At 42.3% G+C, this 18,652-nt stretch overlaps 1 protein-coding gene across 4 annotated transcripts in view; it reads right to left on the bottom strand.

The window, feature by feature from the left end:
* Positions 1 to 18,652, bottom strand: part of SPTBN1 (spectrin beta, non-erythrocytic 1) — a 199,962-nt gene that overhangs the window by 90,179 nt on the left and 91,131 nt on the right. The window lies entirely within an intron of this gene.

Genomic DNA, 18,652 nt, shown 5'->3' with positions numbered 1-18,652 from the left:
TGACATCACTACACAGCCACAGGGATAAGATCAGAGCCCAACGGGGTTCATCCACTAACAATTCTAAATGATAGAGAAATTCAATTACTGTCTTCTATATTAACCAGCGTACTTAGGGTTTATGGAGCACTTACTGTAAAAGGGCCAGGCACCCTTCTAAGCACTTCACTGAAACTCATTTACTTCTTTTTTTTTTTTTTTTTAACTTTGTGTGTGTGTGTGTGTGTGTGTGTGTGTGTGTGTGTGTATTCATTTTTGAAAGACAGAGACAGAGCACAAGCAGGGGTGGGGCACAGAGAGAGGGGAACACAGAATCTGAAGCAGGCTCCAGGCTCTGAGCTGTCAGCATGGAGCCCGATGTGGGGCTTGAACTCACGAACCATGAGATCATGACCTGAGCTGAAGCCGGACGCTCAACCAATTGAGCCACCCAGGCGCCCCTAAACTCATTTACTTCTTACAACTGCCAAGTAAAGGAGGTACTCTTATCAAACATGTTTTGCGTAACAGCAAACCAAAGTCACAAAGCACAGTCCCATGGATTGGAACCAAGATCTGCCTTGCCAGCCCCCACTGCTCCAAACAGAATTCTACACTATGCTGCATCTGAGATGAAATAGAGGAGTCAAGCCTGACTGGTGAATACATTTTTTCCCCCATCTAAAGGGAGCACATGGAACTAAATATCTTACAGTATCCTGTAAACTTACTTCCTGACAATTTGAACACCAGGAGTTTTACTTAAAATTCAGTGCAGAAGCCCTCACCAAAAAGAATCCTCCTTTCAACAGTTCTTTCAGTTCCACTGGGATCTCCCGTTAAGTCTCAACAATGGAAGCATGCTCCTCTGCCCTGCCTGTACAAGTCACCATGTACTATCAAGGACTCCTTGCTTTCAGTCACCACCAGTCCAACCCCCAAGATCAACACTTTGCTTTTCATGTCACCTGTAGCTACAACACAGAACCATCCATTACACTCCCATCCCAACCCCCATTAAAATTCTTTGTTAGACTCTGGAACAACTAGCTTTGTGACCGTTCTGCCATCATGTATTTTAATAAACATATGAGATAATTTAAAGAATGCATCTGTTTTAAAAAAAATCAATTATTGAGGGGTACCTGGGTGGCTCAGTCAGTTAAGCATCCAACTCGATTCAGCTCAGGTCATGATCTCACGGATTGTGGGTTCAAGTCCTGCACTGGGCTCTGCGCTGATGGTGCAGAGCCTGCTTGGGATTCTCTCTCTTCCTCACTCTCTCTGCCACTCCCCTGCTCTTTCTCTATCAAAAAATAAACTAAATAAAATAAAAAATAAATCCATTATCAACTGAAAGCTTTCAACAGTTGAGGTTACACAAAACCAGGCTTCCAGAGGCACCCTATTCTTGACCCTGATAATCACAGGTATCCCATACCCCAAACCACAAGGTAGCATATCTGCAGCCAGGGGAGAGTGAAATGCCTGTTGTCTGGCACAGGCAAAGGTCCTCATTCAGGTTTGGAAAATGAGCAGAGTAATTAATTAATAAAAAGTATAGCTGAGAGTAATTAGCAGCAACAAAAATGTTTAGCTGAATTTCCTCTTTTTATCTTGAGGCAGTTCCTATGGACAGATAGATGCTCAGGATTAATGAACTTTAATGAGACCTGCAGCAGCTGGCTAATTAGTAAGGAAGAAGCAGTAATGACAAGGGGAAAAGGGTTGTATTCTTGTTATGAAGCTCAGGCCTTGAACAGTTTTTTTTTTTTTTTTTTTTTTTTAAACCATGGGGCTATACCCCCAGGAAAATCCATGAAAGGCCTCAAAGTGGTCCCAGAACAACAACAACAAAATGGCATGAATGCTGTGCCACCCAAGGGTTGGCTCGCCGGCTGAGGAGTAACCGCGGGAGCCCAGATGCAGGGGCAGCTCAGTGCCGGCCATGATCCTCTGGAGAGCAACACCAACTGGTCAACCCCGAAGGAAGCCCATGTCCTGGGCAAGCTGGTCAGACACCGGCTTGTGTCTCACTGAAGCCCTTACTGAGAATTTTCAATTTAGAATACTGAAAGGTTATAAGGCACAAAGGAGGAGCACTTAGTGACTACAGACAACTCCTCTACTCTCCACCCTCCACTTGTACTCTCATTATCTTTGTTATGTGTGCATCTCATCTTCATCACCTCCAGGCATGGTAAGAACCCAAATCCTGTCAGAATTAACTCGCTCCTCACAATAAACTTCTTATTCTGTCAAGAAACAATGAGGGAGGGAGGGAAGATTCTTTTGCTGAAAGAATGAGAACATACTGGAATTACCACACCCACCCCACTGCCCCAGACACACAAATAAGCAGAGGATGGCAATACTATTGATCATACTAATTAACAAGTCCTGTGCTTCAAATTGCATTCCCAGTAATGGGGATGAATTTGTCTTTTGTGTATTCAAGACATGCACTGTGAAGAGCCACGGTGGGCATTTAAAATGAAAGGTGCCCAGCCAAAGTGGGCCAGAAGCTTCTAAATGGTGGTTTCCTGAAAGTTTCAGATAGTTTTCAGCTTCGCACATAGTTAACCACAACTCTACACAGCAGCAAGAAACAAAATCTACTCTTTATGGACCAGAAAAGTCACCCCAGAGTAACTCTCACAGAGATACTACTTCAAAGATAAACAGCTTTTCAGCCATCACTGTCATGTAGAGGATTTGTTAGGGTTCTACCTGACCACTTGGAAGCTTCAATTTGTTCAGCATTAGCTTCCCTCCCCAAGACAGGGGCCAAAGGCTATCATGTCAGGACCAGTCTGCAAACTTCTTAAATACATGGCTTTAAAGTAAATGAAAATATTCCCCTCTTAGTCATTTACATGAAGAAGGTCATACAGATTTGTCCTAGCAACACGGGAGAGCAGTCCTCATTAGGAGCCTTTAGGAGAGGAGAAAATAAACACTCAAGTTCAGCATAGAGATTTGGGTTTATAACCTGCCCCCCAAGTAAATATAGTTAACTCCTGTCGACTATTTACTTTTACAGTTTTAGGATCTTGCTGTCACACCGTACTTTCTCACAAGACCTGACAGTCATTTTAGTCAATGCATTTGGCTAGAACTGGTTCCTACATTCTATTTAAGACTCTTTAAGACTTACATTCTACCTAAACCCCAGGGTCAATAGTCAGGAGTTACTGGAACACATAAAGATACCTTTCAGAACTCCACACAGCAGATCTTCCCAATTCAAAAGCAGGACTGAACTGCAATGATCTTACTCCCTGATATGCCTAATCTTCAGCCATGTGCTCCAGCTAGGTGAGATCTGGTCTGCCCACAAGTTCTGATATTGAGGGGACTAAAGATTTCCCTGCATTCCTACTGCACAGAGATGAAGCACCCCTCACTGGGTGCTATGGTCTCTCCCCGTAAATGTGAAAGACGGGGAGTTCAGGTGTTTTCAGAAATGTTCTGGTTTATGGTTATTACATGGTTCACCCATAAATGGCTCCACACCAGCTGTCATCTCCACAGAATCAATCCTAAAAAAATAGCAGCTGATAATCTGGTACTGACTCTCTTTGGATGTCACTCTTTACAGCTGTGGTGTACCACACGATGAATGGAAACTGTTATAATTCATCTTGACTACATGCTTGTCATACCTCCTTCTACACCTTGAGTATACTGCATCTCAGAGAAAAGGTGAATGAGATCACTTGAACTACATAAATCCAAAATATAAAGCTTACTTTCCAAAGAGATCAAAATGTGAGTTCATAACACATACATCATATATATAAGAAGGCTTCTCTATAGCACCATCAAAAGAAAATTTGCTGGGGGGGAGGGGTGGGGAAAGACATGCAGCAGTGACATGGCACCTCTCAGTACTGCAATTGTCAGGCCTTCCTAAAATGTTCACAATTTTCTAGATAGGGGCCAAAGAAGAGAACAAACTCAGTGTTCACCAACCCAACAGACCCATCATGAGTTTTGTGATTCCAGACAGTGCAGGCAGCAGAATTACCATCACACATATATTTTTTTAAAAAAAGGTCGGGGCGCCTGGGTGGCTCAGTCGGTTAAGCGTCTGACTTCAGCTCGAGTCACGATCTCGTGGTCCGTGAGTTCGAGCCGGGCGTCAGGCTCTGGGCTGATGGCTCAGACCCTGGAGCCTGCTTCCGATTCTGTGTCTCCCTCTCTCTCTGCCCCTCCCCCATTCATGCTCTGTCTCTCTCTGTCCCCAAAATAAATAAACATTTAAAAAAAAAAAAAAGGTCATGAGAAGACACTTGCCTCGGTCAAATTAAATCATTTCTGGAACTGGGTGGGCGGTGGAGGGAACTATATACAATAAATACAAATCACTTGCTCCTCTTATGCCAAATTTACAACACAATGTATGATGAACAAAATCAAGCATGCAGTTTTAGAATAGCAATGAGCAAGGATGAACTGGTGCTTCTCTTAAAAACTATGTGTGTATCTGCTGTGGGAAAACTCAAAAGGTGGCCCGAAAACAAAATATAAATAGCAGCTGGAAGTCTTTGCCTATACTTGGCAGCAACAGTCGAGCCAGAAATTGGGATTATCTACTTTATTCACACATGGACATCACAGAATAAAAGGCAACTTGGCCTAAATACACCAACAGCTGAAAATGTTTAAAGTCAAGAAAAATCAGCAAACTCCATGAATGTAAACTTAAAACGTGGGTTCTGGCCCAGCTCCATGTTCCAGGGTAAGACCATCACCACTGAAAACTGCTCCAGGGTTACCTTCTGTGGAGGCTACCACAGGAGTAAATATCACCCTTTTAACTCCAAAATTCTACTCCAGCACTATGACCCTTCATTCCAGGCTCTCCAAGTCTCTTTACAAATAATGTTGTACACTGGCAAAATACCAGGCAAAACAAAACAAAACACCACTAACAAAAACAAACAAACAAAAAACACATCTAAACAACAAAAAACCAATCCCGCTAAAATGGAGGTGGAAAGCATGTAACACAGTGACAAATAACTTGTGACACTCTAGAAGGAGAGGGGACAGATCGAGGAGCCTGCACTGTCAGATGAATGCCTCTTACTCTACCAGAATTACCGAAGCAAACCACCAAAGAAAAGGGAATGAAGTCTTCCTAGACTAGGCAAGGCTTAAATTTTACGTTGCATTTACCATGCTGCCCTTCACTACCCCCACCAATTCAGAATGAAAGTCTCAACAGATCCTTTACAGTTGGAGTATGCTCAGGAATTTCCACTTCCCAGCAAATGCTTTCACCAATCAAGGTTTTGAGAAGTCCTAGCAAAATGCTAACCTGCGATCTACAAAAGCATAGGCCTTAATTGCCATAAGAGAAATGCTCTGGAGAGGCAGAATGGCAAAATGGTTAAGGATTCAGACTCCAGTTCAGGTGGCCTGGGCTGGAATCCCAACTCCACCACTTACTACCTATGTGTCCTTGGACAAAGCATCCTTTGTACCTCAGTTTTCTCATTTCCAAAATGGAGATAACTCTTTTCTAACAGGGAGGCTGTGGGAGCATATGAATCAATACATGCAAAGTATTAGACAAGTGCATGAGGATAAGTATCAAGAAACTTTAGCTGTATTACTATTACCACCACCACCAGGCTGGAGTTTAGGTAGGGACCTACTTTTCCTTCTCTCTGCATGAGGATATAGCTTTTCTTTTGCTTTCCTTCTCCTCAGGAGCCTGTTAGTTTCCAACGGGACTGATTCCGTGAGTCCAGAGGACACAGAAGCCAGATGCTTGTGTGTGTTTTGCTTTGTTTTTGGTTTTTTTGTTGTTGTTGTTTTGTTTTTGTTTTTTTCTTAGCAGTGGGCATCTACCCAGCAAAGTCTTAACAGATGCCTTCAGTAAAATCAAAGTTACCACTGGTTACTGGTACTACCAATAATACCTTTCATACGTTTATTTGCAGGAACCTTCACGTCTGCGCCAAATGATGATCTCACAGTCCCTTCTAATAGGCGAGAGAAATGAGATGCATATCACTTGTGCAAGGTCACTTTACCAAAATCGGCTGCTAAGCACCTGATTCTCTGTACCTGTGCCAACATTAGCTGCATGTTGGCTAACAAAAAGGCCAAACCCCCAACTAGTAATAAAGCATTAACAATGGAAATGGAAGGGAAAATATACATCTGACATCCTAGGCAGGTGTCTAGCCATTCCCCCAACATGCCTCACTGTTTTTGTGGCTCCCTCTGGTCAAAGACCATCCCTACCCCCCCAGCACCCACCACCTCATTACCTAATCCTGGTCCTAAAGTTGTAGCTGAAATGTCAACTCCAAAAAGTCTCTCTCCCATCCGACCACAACCTAGGGGTGTTATGTGCACATCTTAGAACACCTGCCACTTTCTACCTAGTATTCCCTTTAAATTTTTTTTTTTCAACGTTTATTTATTTTTGGGACAGAGAGAGACAGAGCGTGAACGGGGGGAGGGGCAGAGAGAGAGGGAGACACAGAATCGGAAACAGGCTCCAGGCTCTGAGCCATCAGCCCAGAGCCTGACGCGGGGCTCGAACTCCCAGACCGCGAGATCGTGACCTGGCTGAAGTCGGACGCCCAACCGACTGCGCCACCCAGGCGCCCCTAGTATTCCCTTTTAGAATGTTATTCAAGGGAGTGACTGTCTCTTACACCTGTTTTCTAGAGTGTTTAGCACCTTAACTTGCTCACCATGACACTCACTCACTTGCTGAATTGTTGATTAAACAGGTGGATGGATTTGATGGCTCCTTCGGCAGTGTTAGAGCTATAAACATGTTCTAAAACTTGATCTTGCTTTCATCCACAGCACTTATTCTTCGTTACTTAGTAGGCACATGCTACTCCATCCCAACAGGCAGTCTGCAATAGTGCATCAACTAGAGCCCATTATAAGCAAGTGGCTTCCAGGTTATGCCAGTTGAGTTGAGGACAAGTTCTAGATAACAATACTTATCACCAACAGAAAGAAATGGAAGCAACAACTAGAGCCAACAGCTATCTTCCTATACCTACATGCATCTCCCCCCTCAGCGATGTTCTAGATTTCAGTCACAAACTGAGCCACCGCAGCAAAAGGTGAAGCAGACCCCAGTGACATCAGGTGATATCAAAATAAAAGACCAACATCGTTACCCAGCTTTCCCTCTAACTCCACCACGATAACCTAAAAACTGAGCCGGGTTCTGGAAGCTGCCCTAAGTACCCACCCAAACACATTTCTTTCAGGCTACAGGTCAACTCCTGTCTCACACAGGAGAAAGGAAGAAAGACATGGTTTTCATGACTGCCTAAGCAGAGGCATGTTGCGACCCAGCTTTCCAAATGTAGGTAAACACATTTCCCCTCCCCTTTTGGTTCAGAGGTTTGTGGACAGATTCAAATGAGTCCTTCATACTTTAAAGTTGAGCTGTCCTACAGTTTGGCTGTCACTGAGTCACCACATCATTTAAATCACAAGAGATGTCTGGCTGCAGGTATCTCATGTCTAACAACTCAAAATCCAGAGTCCTCAAAGTACTGGCACTGGGTCCTTATCTACATGCGTGTTTATAGCTATCTTCAAAAAGATCCTGATAGACCAAGGCTTAATATCACCTGAATTTGAGCTATCACATGGCTCAACATCCTCCCAAATACCCTAAATGCATTTACCATTTATCCAATGTATCCAAATGGATGTCAGCTCTGACCTTCAAGATATGCAGATACAGCACCCCTCCTGGCAATGTTATGCCCCTTGCAATATCTATAAGCAGTTTAGCAGATGACACTGTTTTTAATGGAAGGATATACTCATCAGTAGCAAGCAATTTGATCAGAAATTCATCCTTGAGAAACCTGACTGACAAGCCTATCATTTTTAATCTATGTATTCAATCTTTTGCTAGGTTAAGTGTGACACTTTAAAACACCTATGAATTTGGTTGAATCCCTAATAAAAATAATTGAACACATGTGTTTTCAACAAAATGTAAATGAAATTAAAATCAGTAAAATCTACCCAGTGCTGATAAATATGTACACTATGCCTTGCTATCTGCCTCTACCCTATGTAAAAACAAACAAAAAAAATACATACTTTAAGTTCAAAGAAATGTTGAAAACAGCCCCCTCTTGCTGCAAAATTTTGCAAAATCACCCATTTGTCACTTGCTGGCTAAGTGATCATGCCACCTTATTTCACCTTTGTGATCTTCAGGTTCCTCAATTCTCAGGGCAGATAGGACGCCACCTACCTCACAAGGCTACTGAAAGAATAATATACAGTAGACATCAAAGCACCTGGTTCATACCTGGTTCGTGCTGGAAATTTCACCCACAAAAGCATTTTTTTTTTAAGGTTACATTCAGTGCAGGAGAAAGAAGCTTGTGGTTGAACTCTTACATCACAGGCATCAGGGGACTCATGAGCAATGTGGTGGCCAAGGCTGTGACCTCTGATTCTAAGCCAGCCTGCACTGGCCAGGCCCCACAGCACCACCACACGGTGACACAAACATGACCCATCCTGAACACAGGGCGGGGACCAGTGACTTCAGCACAGCACATTATCAGCCACCCGTGGGCTTTCTGACCCTGGGGGAGAAGGGCCAGAGGCAGGAGGAAGGAAACCACATCATAAATCCCACACCCACAGGGGAGGACGCTTTCTGAGGAGCAAGCGCTGAGGAAGCTGCTTCAAAGCACACTCAAGAAACTGTGTAGGCTGCTGCTAGACGAGGTCCAACCGCTCTCTCCACACCTCGGCACGCCTAGATCTTCCCAGGAAGATAACTATCTCCAGAGAGGCAGCATGGAGTGGGGTCTGTGAACACACAGCTGGGTGTGATCATGGCCCCGCCGTTTACTGGCCCTGTGACACTGAGCAAGTGTCTTCATCTCTCCAAGCCTTGGTTTCCTCATCTGTAAACAGAGATAACATCTATGCCTATCTCTAGCATTCCTCTGAGCCTGCAATGAGGTAATGCATATAATAAATGGCACAGAGTCAGGTATTTAAGTATTCAGTAAATACAGGCAATTGTTATTGAAAAGGTCTGTTTCCTTCTTCAGACCAGTTGAGTGAAACTGAGAACAGAGTCTTGCCATTCGTTTCCCCACACAAAAATTTCTTGGATTTGATTACGGATTTGTATTTTTCATAGGGTGCTCACACACATTATTGTAACTGATTCTCAAAGCAACTCCTGGATGAGCAAGGAGGGCAGGTGTTCTCCATTTTGCAGGTATATGAAGCACCCACCCCATCTTTATATTCACCCATTTAAATCCTATTACGAAAAGCATATCTGTTTTGCTGTCTCTTGACTTGTTTGTGAGCCTCTAGAGGGAAGTTGTACCCTAGGTGCCTAGCAACGAGCTACAGAGATGCCCTCCATAAGGCAGAATATTAAACAGGAATTGAGTAACACCAACTATTATTCTAACAATCACGTCTCCCACTGCAGTAGTTTTATTTGTCGGTTTTTAATGCAGGGGACCTTAGCAAAGGACTTACATTGTAAATTCCCACTAGGGAAGGGGAAATAGAGGAGATCCCAAAGCCAACTGCTAAATCACTGAGTGCCCTGTGCCTCAGTTTCCTCTTCCAAAAAACACTGATGAGCAAAAGAGCTGCTCCTTATCACAGAAAAAGTGATCCACAGCATAACTTACCTTTGCAGACAACTATGAGCTCAAGTAAAATGAGGTAAGAAAGGTCACTACAGAATCACTGGATGACAACACTGGCTGAGATGATATCTGGACTCACCCTCCCATCTGACTCAGCACACAGGTAGGCAAACAGTCCCAAAGCCGGCCAGATGCAGAGCCCTAGACCAGCAGGCCAGTGCCCTAGTGCCTCTCCCTCAATTCCAGGCCCCTCCTTTCCCAAAAAGCCAACTGAATTTACTACCCTAATAAAGGCTGCAGTATGTGGTTCTGTGGCCAAGAACTCCTAGTCAAGCTTGGCTATAGTCAGGCCCACTGCTGAATGACTAGGACTTTTAAAAATTGCTTCCTTGTGTTTCAAATGAAAAAATAACCTCCTGTCTCAAAATAGAAATCATATATATTTGCAGAGGAAAACCAACATTTTTTTTTTTTTTTTTTTTTTTTTTTTAAGGAGGGGGCAGGGGACTGGAAATCACTGTGAGCTGAGAAACAGTTTTTGGCCACAGCTAGTTTTCTCGTGGCTATCTCTTCAGTTTAAAAAGCCAAGCTTGCATCATAATCTGATATCTACATTTCTGAGGCCCTGCCTCTATTTGCTCAGAGTATCATTAACTGCTTGGCTTCCAGAAAAACATTACTCATGCTGTATCACTGTGAGCAAAGACATATTTGCAGTTAGAAAAACTGCCTTCATTTCACAGTCACACAGTATAAAAATCTGAACGAATGGCTACCACACCTAGAACAATGGATTTCAATTTCACAGGGTACTTTTCACCTCTCTGGCTATGAAACTAGATTACATTAGGGTGATCCTAACCTTCTCTGGTCCAACTACTCTTGCCCCATCTTACTCAAAGGGAAAAAAGGAAAAACAACCACAACAATAAGTCTAATTAACTTCTGGGGAACTGTTACTACCTCTCTAAGTACTTCATTACCATGGGCTTCCTTCTCTCCTCGCCAAAGTTAAATCCCCCAGCACCCTGCAGACTACAGGGACTGTTATGAGAGAGGTCCCTAGGGTCCTATCGAAATTTCATTTTATCAAAAAAGTAAATAGATCCAGATGAGCCCTTCCTGAAGTTATAGCTTAGCTACATCATAGAGCCAAAACCATTATTATATGATTCACTCTTTCAACACATTATTTATTATGTGGCTGGTAAGGCCACCTCTTTTCTCAGGAGAGGAGAGGCCACAGGGAGGAAGATCAGCTAACTCACTTTAAAGAACTTTGTATGCATTACTGTCTTCCTTACTTTACTCATTTATGTGTCAAACAGTAGGAAGGCATATAGGGATGAGCAAACACACACAGACCTTGTCTTCTGTACATGGTAAGTATTTTCATATGTAACTATAGTGACCCACTGCCCAGCTTGCCTGGGACTTGGGGAGATTGCCCAGAAGGAATAGCCACGGCTGACACTGGGAAAGTCTCTGACATACTAGGATGAGTTTGTCACCCAATCAATACGATGTACTAATTTAAGTTTTACAGCCACCCCAAGGGCTATTTATTTTTCCCAGTTTTTAACAGATCAAGAAAACGGGGTCCAGGGAGGTCACTGGTGAAGCCAGGATTTGATACTGGTTTACGTGACTCCACGGCCCATGTGCTTTACGCGATGCTGTGTTTCTGAGAGATGAAATGTCCGAACGCTGAACACTGCCGACCACAGCCCTTGAGTCTTCTGCACCACACCACCACAGCTAGGTTCTGATCATTCTCCTCCTCTGCTCCCCCAGCCACTCCCACCCAGTCTCCACCACAGACTGTGCAGCTGTGATTTCATCTGCTTGGCAGTTGTTCACAGATAATGCATAATCTCCCTCTACCACTACAAGAGTCAACTTTTTATAGCAAGTTGTTTAAACCTCTGCAGGTAAACGTCTCCTTCAATAGAAATCAGGGCACCATTTTCAAGCATCAGAAACACACTTTGCACTAGACTTGTACTCACCTCTCAACTACTACACACTCAAACTAGTGATAAACAGAAACTCATTGGCATTTAATAGTTCAAACAGAATACACGGACTTTCAAAGATTTCATATACATTAAAAAATGTATTAAAACAGACCTTCAAAGTTTCTCTTAAAAAAAGAAAAAAAACCTAATTCAAAATGCCAAGGCCACATTCCAAGAGATAACCACCATTTCACATCTTCAGTGTCACCAAAATAAGGTCTATGGTTTGTATAAGTATTTCAGGCAAAACACACACACACTCCAACTAGTCTGTACTTAAACGGCAGCTCTCACTCCAAAATTCCAGCACAATTACACTCCGTAGGGGGTAAAATTCACCCAAATAATGACACAGCCTATGTAATTTCCTTGCCACCAAAGAAGAACAGAGCCTGCAGACTTTTTATGTTTTGCTCACATTCTTCATGAATAAAGCGTGCCTCAGTGATCCTCAAATTAACTTTCCACTTGCATCATTTCAGTATTAAAAGAGACTTTAAGGCCGGATCTTTCACAAGGCCTTTGTGAAAACCAAATATAGGCTGGCCTGTGTCTCCATGCTACTGTGATTACTGGATTTGCCACTTAAAGACCCTATGCCTCTTGAAAACAAGGTTGGGGCAGAGAGAGAAAAGCTAAGAAAGGCCTTTCAAAAGCACACACAGTAGAGGCATTCACCAATCTGCACAGGGCGGGTAATATTAGTTTGGCTATAGTAGTTCTCTCTGACAAAGTGCTGGAAGCTCTGGCTCCAGCAATAACTGCTCTAGATGCTTTTTATGAACTTGGGAAAGCCAGCACCATTGTGACCTTCAACCTACATCAAAAGTCATCAGACTCAGACTCAAGTGACTGCAGTCAACCTTGTAATATGTTCTAAAGGGGAACATAAAAGGGGTGTTTCAGTTGGGTGCATTTTCAAGCAAACCAAACACTCTTCTGACATGCTGAAGGAAACCACACCCAGAACAGGTTTCAGGGGTGGAGGTGGGGTAAGATACCCAACTTAAGAGACCAGCCACTGTTGGGCCCCACTTTACCATTTAACCAGAACGTGTAATAATAATGGCTGTCATTGATTACTGAGGGTCTACTATGTACCAGGTACTGTGACCATTTCCATGGAGAATCTGACTTTTTCTTACAATAATTTTATTTCATAAAATCTGTATTTACCTTCATCCCAGAGATGAGTGAACAGGCTCAGATTAGTAAAAAGACTGCCCTGATCTACAAAGCAATTTGGCAATAGGCACAGAAATACTCACATATGAAAGTTTATGATAAAATGTTAAATGAAAAACAGAAACAAGACACCAAAAAACTGAATCTATATAATGATTATAATAACGTTAAACTGTACATGCATATAGATAAGAACTATCGAAAAGTTAAAATCTGCTGGGATTGCTGGATCTTAAACTATTCTTTCTTTTTGAACATGTCATAATTTGGCTATGAAATAATTACTGTATAAGTGAATTTTGGAGTAATATAAAGAACAGTTAGAAATTAAACTTTTTTTGCCCATAAGTGACCTTCAATCCTACTGTGGTAAGAATATCACCTGAGTGGCCTCTTGACTCATACTGCTTTCATTACCTGTGCCCTTTTCATCAGGAAGGCTTTGGACTGGTGCTAGTTGAGAACAGAAATAACTTCTCTCCCCCATCCCTTTTCTTTCTTCTTTAAGGGGCAAAAACTTCCAGCCATCAAGTTTCAGCAGATGTTTTTTCTCCTCCACCTAATCAATACCCACTAATTTTAAAGCTTCACCTGCAGACTCACAGGAAATGATCACTTATCAAGTAACAGATATTTAATGTATGTTAAATCCACTTTTAACAGCCACACCTGAAGGCACTGCTAGGGAAGTCTGATATACATGAAAGTGGACTAAAGTCTAAGTGCAAGTGCAACAAGGGCATCATTGATTTCATATAGGATGCTTTTACTAAAACGGAGCATGGGGAAAGGAATTTTTTTGCTTTAAAAAAAAGTTTAAAAGTATGTAAAAGGTTGAAGTCATAAAGCAGGTATGAATTTACCAAGCCTCTACTTCCCAGGATAACACGCTAAAATTCTAAAAGAACTTAAAGAAACTGGCCGAGAGAATTGTTTTAATGCTCCATTAATACCAAATGGGTAGGGATGGTTGGGTGGCTCAGTTGAAAGTGTTCTCTTGGTTTTGGCCTTGGTCACGATCTCACAGGTTCCTGAGTTCAAGCCCTGTGTCAGGCTCTGTGCTAGCAGCAGGGATCCTGCTTGGAATTCTCTCTCTCCCCTCCCCCCACCCCCACTCACACTCTCTCTCTCAAATTAAAAAAACAAACTTAAAAAATACATATACCAAATGGGTAAATGAAAAGAAACTGTGCTTTTTTAACCTCACCAATTTTGAGAAATGCAGGATTAGCAAATACAAAAATCCCAGCCAAATTCTACAAAGATTTACAAAGCTAGGAATTAACCAACCATGCTTTTAAAGCCCTGTAATCTCCTAAGGTAATACTAAACTTTCTTTAATTAACTATTATACATTTGGATATAAGATTACTTTTATAGTTACTTTAAAATGCTCTAGATTACCTGAAAGAGAAAAAGACCAGCAAACCTTTAATGTAGACTCACATAAAACACATAAACTTTAAACCTCAGGAAGGTCATAAGCTTTCTGGAACTTTTTTGCTGTCTGCTCACAGGGGTAAAGAGGCAAGTAGAGATTATTTTCAAGGTAGCACTTTTTTTTTTTTTTTAAATGTTCATTTATTTTTGAGAGAGAGACAGAGCATGAGCAGGGGAGGGGCAGAGAGAGAGACACAGAATCCTAAGTAGGCTCCAGGCTCTGAACTCAGTACAGAGACTAACTAGAGGCTCGAACCCACGATCTGAGCTGTGACATCAAGACCTGAGCCACCCAGTGCCTCCCAAGGCGGCACTTCTTAAACTTGAAGATGCCTACAAACCACCTGGGGATCTTGTTACAATGAAGTTCTGACTTAGTTGATCTGGGGTGGGCTTGAGATTCTGCATTTCTTTTTTTTTTTTTTTTTTTTTAATTTTTTTTTCAACGTTTATTTATTTTTTTTGGGGGGGACAGAGAGAGACAGAGCATGAACGGGGGAGGGGCAGAGAGAGAGGGAGACACAGAATCGGAAACAGGCTCCAGGCTCCGAGCCATCAGCCCAGAGCCTGACGCGGGGCTCGAACTCACGGACCGCGAGATCGTGACCTGGCTGAAGTCGGACGCTTAACCGACTGCGCCATCCAGGCGCCCCAGAGATTCTGCATTTCTAACAAACCCCCAGGTCATCTGCAGACCACACTAAGTAACCAGGTTCTAAGTACCTTGCAATTTAAAATTCGAGGAGGCTATGCTGTTTCTCACCCCACAAATACAACAGTCTCCCAACTGGTTTCCAGCCTCTTTTCCTGACCACTACCCTCTAAAGAAATCAACACACTAAGCAGTCAAACACACCTTTCTTGGGAGGAAAAAAAAGTCAGAACAAGTCACTATCCTATCTAAAATCCTTCAGTGGCTTTCCACTGCTCAACTTACCTCCGAACTCCTTAACCTGATACACAGAACCACACATCCTCTGACTTTTCAATTATCCTTCTAGAACCCCTCCTATCCACCCTTCCTCATTCTGCACTCTACAAACTCTGGCCACCCTGAACCTGCTCCACTTCCGCTACCCTGGTCTTGCATCCCTAGCCTGGGTCTCTAACCTGGAACAAGTTTATTCTCCACCTGTGTCTCTACTCCATAAGCTCAACCAGCATTTCCAGCATTGCTGAAATATACTTCCTCACACACTTCCTAATCAGGGGACAGGTCTCAACACATTTTTATTAATAAGCTGATAGGATAAGCAAGAAAGCAAACCCTCTATTTTAAAAATCAGTTTTATTATTTCTTGGGATTCTTCTTGCTATAAAGTTGCCTAGATTAGTGACAGACTACTGAGCTTTTAAATGCCAAGTCCTTCGCACCCATGAACTGGTTTAACAACTGCCAAAGTCTTAATTAAGCCAATCTAAGAACATAGCCAGCAATCTTAGCCAGCTAAGAACACAGAAGTTAGAAAAATGCTTACAATACCTTTATTGTTTATTTCACCTGTCATTAGTTTTTCATAGCTGGGGGCCTAAGAATTGATAGAAACTTGTCAGACAAGGGGGAGAAAAGATACCAAGATCTAAAAATGGCTGAGATCTACCTGGCTTACTTTGATAATGTGCACAGGTGTAATTCCACTTTGATGGATGTATGCCTATGAAGCTATCATTAACTGAAAACTTGAAGCTCTGTCACTAGTCACGTCATTTTCCAGAAGACAGGAAAACAAACCCTGAAATCCATATTTAAATTGCTGTGCAATACCAGACTTCTTAAGAGTTCATCCACATGTAGAACTTTTCTTTAAAAGAAAAGATGACGATGGAAACAATAACCACACTTTACATTTTTAATAGTACATGGATGTTTTCAAGGAAGCTTCATATAGATTATGGCAGCTACTGTTCAACACAACCCTGGAAGGTAAACCTGACAGGTATTCGTATAAGGAAAGCAGCCCAGATCTTCAGAGATCCAGGACAGGGCTGTGGCGAGGTACTGCATGCCTGCCTTCCAGTCACCAGGTCGTTGGGATTTCTGTTTTTACAGTTAAATGCAGTAGATTCTTAAGAACCTAAATGGAACTAAGCGAGATACCTTACAGAACTGTACTCACAACCTGCAGATACTAGTGTCTTTCCCTCTATTTTTTCTAAACTTAGATCTTTCTGGATTGATCTTCACAGCAACTTGGTGGGCAACTAGGACAGGTAATTGACCCATCTGGCAGATGAGGTAGCTGAAGCCTGCAGATGTTAAATGGCTTTTCTAATTTAGTGGGACAGAGGCCATTCCTGACTAAATGCCTTTTCCACTATTAAACAATTTTGTTCTGAACATACTTTTTCACAACTCTTCATTCTTCAATAAATCACATATATTATCTGCTCCTATTTAGGAGCAATTCATGCAGTCAGTTCCTCCCCATCACCAAATTACAAAGATTCTATGAATGATCCAACAAGGGAGTATTCTCAAAGTTGAGTGTGCGTTAGAGCCACCTGGCAGGCTATAAAAAACACCTACTGCTGGGCCCCACCCCAGAGTTTCAGAAGTAGGGCCTGAGAATTTATATTTCTAGCAAGTTCCCAGATCATGCTGATGCTGCTGGGCTGGGGGGCCTCCTATTGAGAACCACTGCAATAAAGCAGCCCATAATAATAATTGCATTTATTTACTCTTTAACAGACTTGGTAACTATTACATGTAAGACAGGTTATGCCAGACTTTTGTCTTTATGCCCCTATAGTAACCAAAAGCAGTATGTAAAAATCACAAAATGAGCAAGTGCTTAAACTTTAAATCTTATAGGAAGGGAATCCAAGCAGAGATTCTGACCTCCTCTCCCTCTGGGAATACTTAGAATTAAGTGCCATCTGAACTGGAACTCGAAAGTAATAATCCTGACTCAAGAAAGAATTCCCGGTGCAAGAAAGCTGGAGAGCAGGGTCTCAAGGGCAGGGAAAATGCAGGGTAGGTTTAGGGAATACTGAGTACTGTTGAGGAAGGAGTAGCAGGAGCTGGAAATGGGAAGGTCAGCTGGAGCCAAGTCACAATGGAGTCAAACCCCAAAACTTTTTGCACAGAGCTCTAATCAGGGCCCAGTTTTAGGAGGCTTTAGGAGACCAAAGAGACTAAAACACAGGTAGAGGCAGTGGGGCGCGGTGAAGAGATTCCTTTCTGGGCCCTAGGCATGTGAAGAGGTGACAGGAACAGAGTCATCAGAAAGCTTCCTCAGCAGTCAGGTCATTTACTCCTATTTCACTACCCTAAAAAAAGTGGTCTCTCTCCCTCAAAGGGAGTTATCAGTCACCTCCTCCTTCTTGCTAGCTGGCCTCCCATAGTCCTTTTAATGGACATCCCAGTCAAACACCAGATTTAAGCTAAAGGAATTGGCATTCCCTTGACCATCAGAGTTCCTAGCCCACCAAAACCAGAGAGCACCACATGTCCAGTAATCTGACCAGTCCATTAATTTTCCATGCCACCACAATGCGATTCATGATATCTGGGGAACGGGTGCTATTGCTCATACCTAACCCACTTTGTTGTCCTAGAAGAGATCAAATTTGGAATCCAAAAACCTGGATTCTGGAGCGGTAGCCTCATACCAAATGATCTGCTTATTTACCTATAAAAAATAATATCTAGCCCAGAGAAATATTATTATTAAATACATGCACACTTACTTAGAACTTACTAAGTACTACATCCCATGCTGGGTACTTTGAATAGTCTCATTTAGTTAATTATGCAAGATGATTAAGTTAAGTCCTGTACACATTAGTAGTTATTATTACTACACCATTCAAAAAGGATTCTAATTCACAAATCTGTTAAGAACTTCCAAATTTTAAGGTGCTCCTGGGTGGTTCAGTCGGTTAAGTGTCCAACTTTGGCTCAGATCATGATCTCACACATCAAGAGTTCGAGCTTCATGTCAGGCTCTGTGCTGACAGCTCAGAGCCTGGAGCCTGCTTTGGATTCTGTGTCTCCCTCTCTCTCTGTCCCTCTCCTGTTTGTGCTGTGTCTCTCTCTCTTAAAAATAAATAAACATTAAAAAAAAATTTTTTTTTTAAAAGAACTTCCAAATTTTAGGCTGAAAGTCTGGTAAACTGTTAAAAAGATTTTTTTTTAATTGGTTACTTGTCCCACAAAGTTATCTGGGCTTAGAAAAGCTATCGTATCGTATTGGCAGGTATCCAGACCAAAACGCCAATCTTGACATGCTTTCATTAAACCCAAAAATGCTCTTATAAATCCTGGCCCCCACCCCCAAAAAAGAGTTCTCATTCGTCGCCAACTCTTTTCACTGTCACAATGGGAAATATATGAAGGCTAACACTGTATCTAAGAACTTTAAATTTTCTTCATGATGAGGAGGT

The sequence above is a fragment of the Prionailurus bengalensis genome, chromosome A3 (assembly GCF_016509475.1).
Source record: "Prionailurus bengalensis isolate Pbe53 chromosome A3, Fcat_Pben_1.1_paternal_pri, whole genome shotgun sequence".
Lineage (NCBI taxonomy): Eukaryota > Metazoa > Chordata > Mammalia > Carnivora > Felidae > Prionailurus > Prionailurus bengalensis.
Note: the sequence above shows the minus strand (reverse complement) of the source record. Positions and strands in the feature narration are given on the sequence as shown.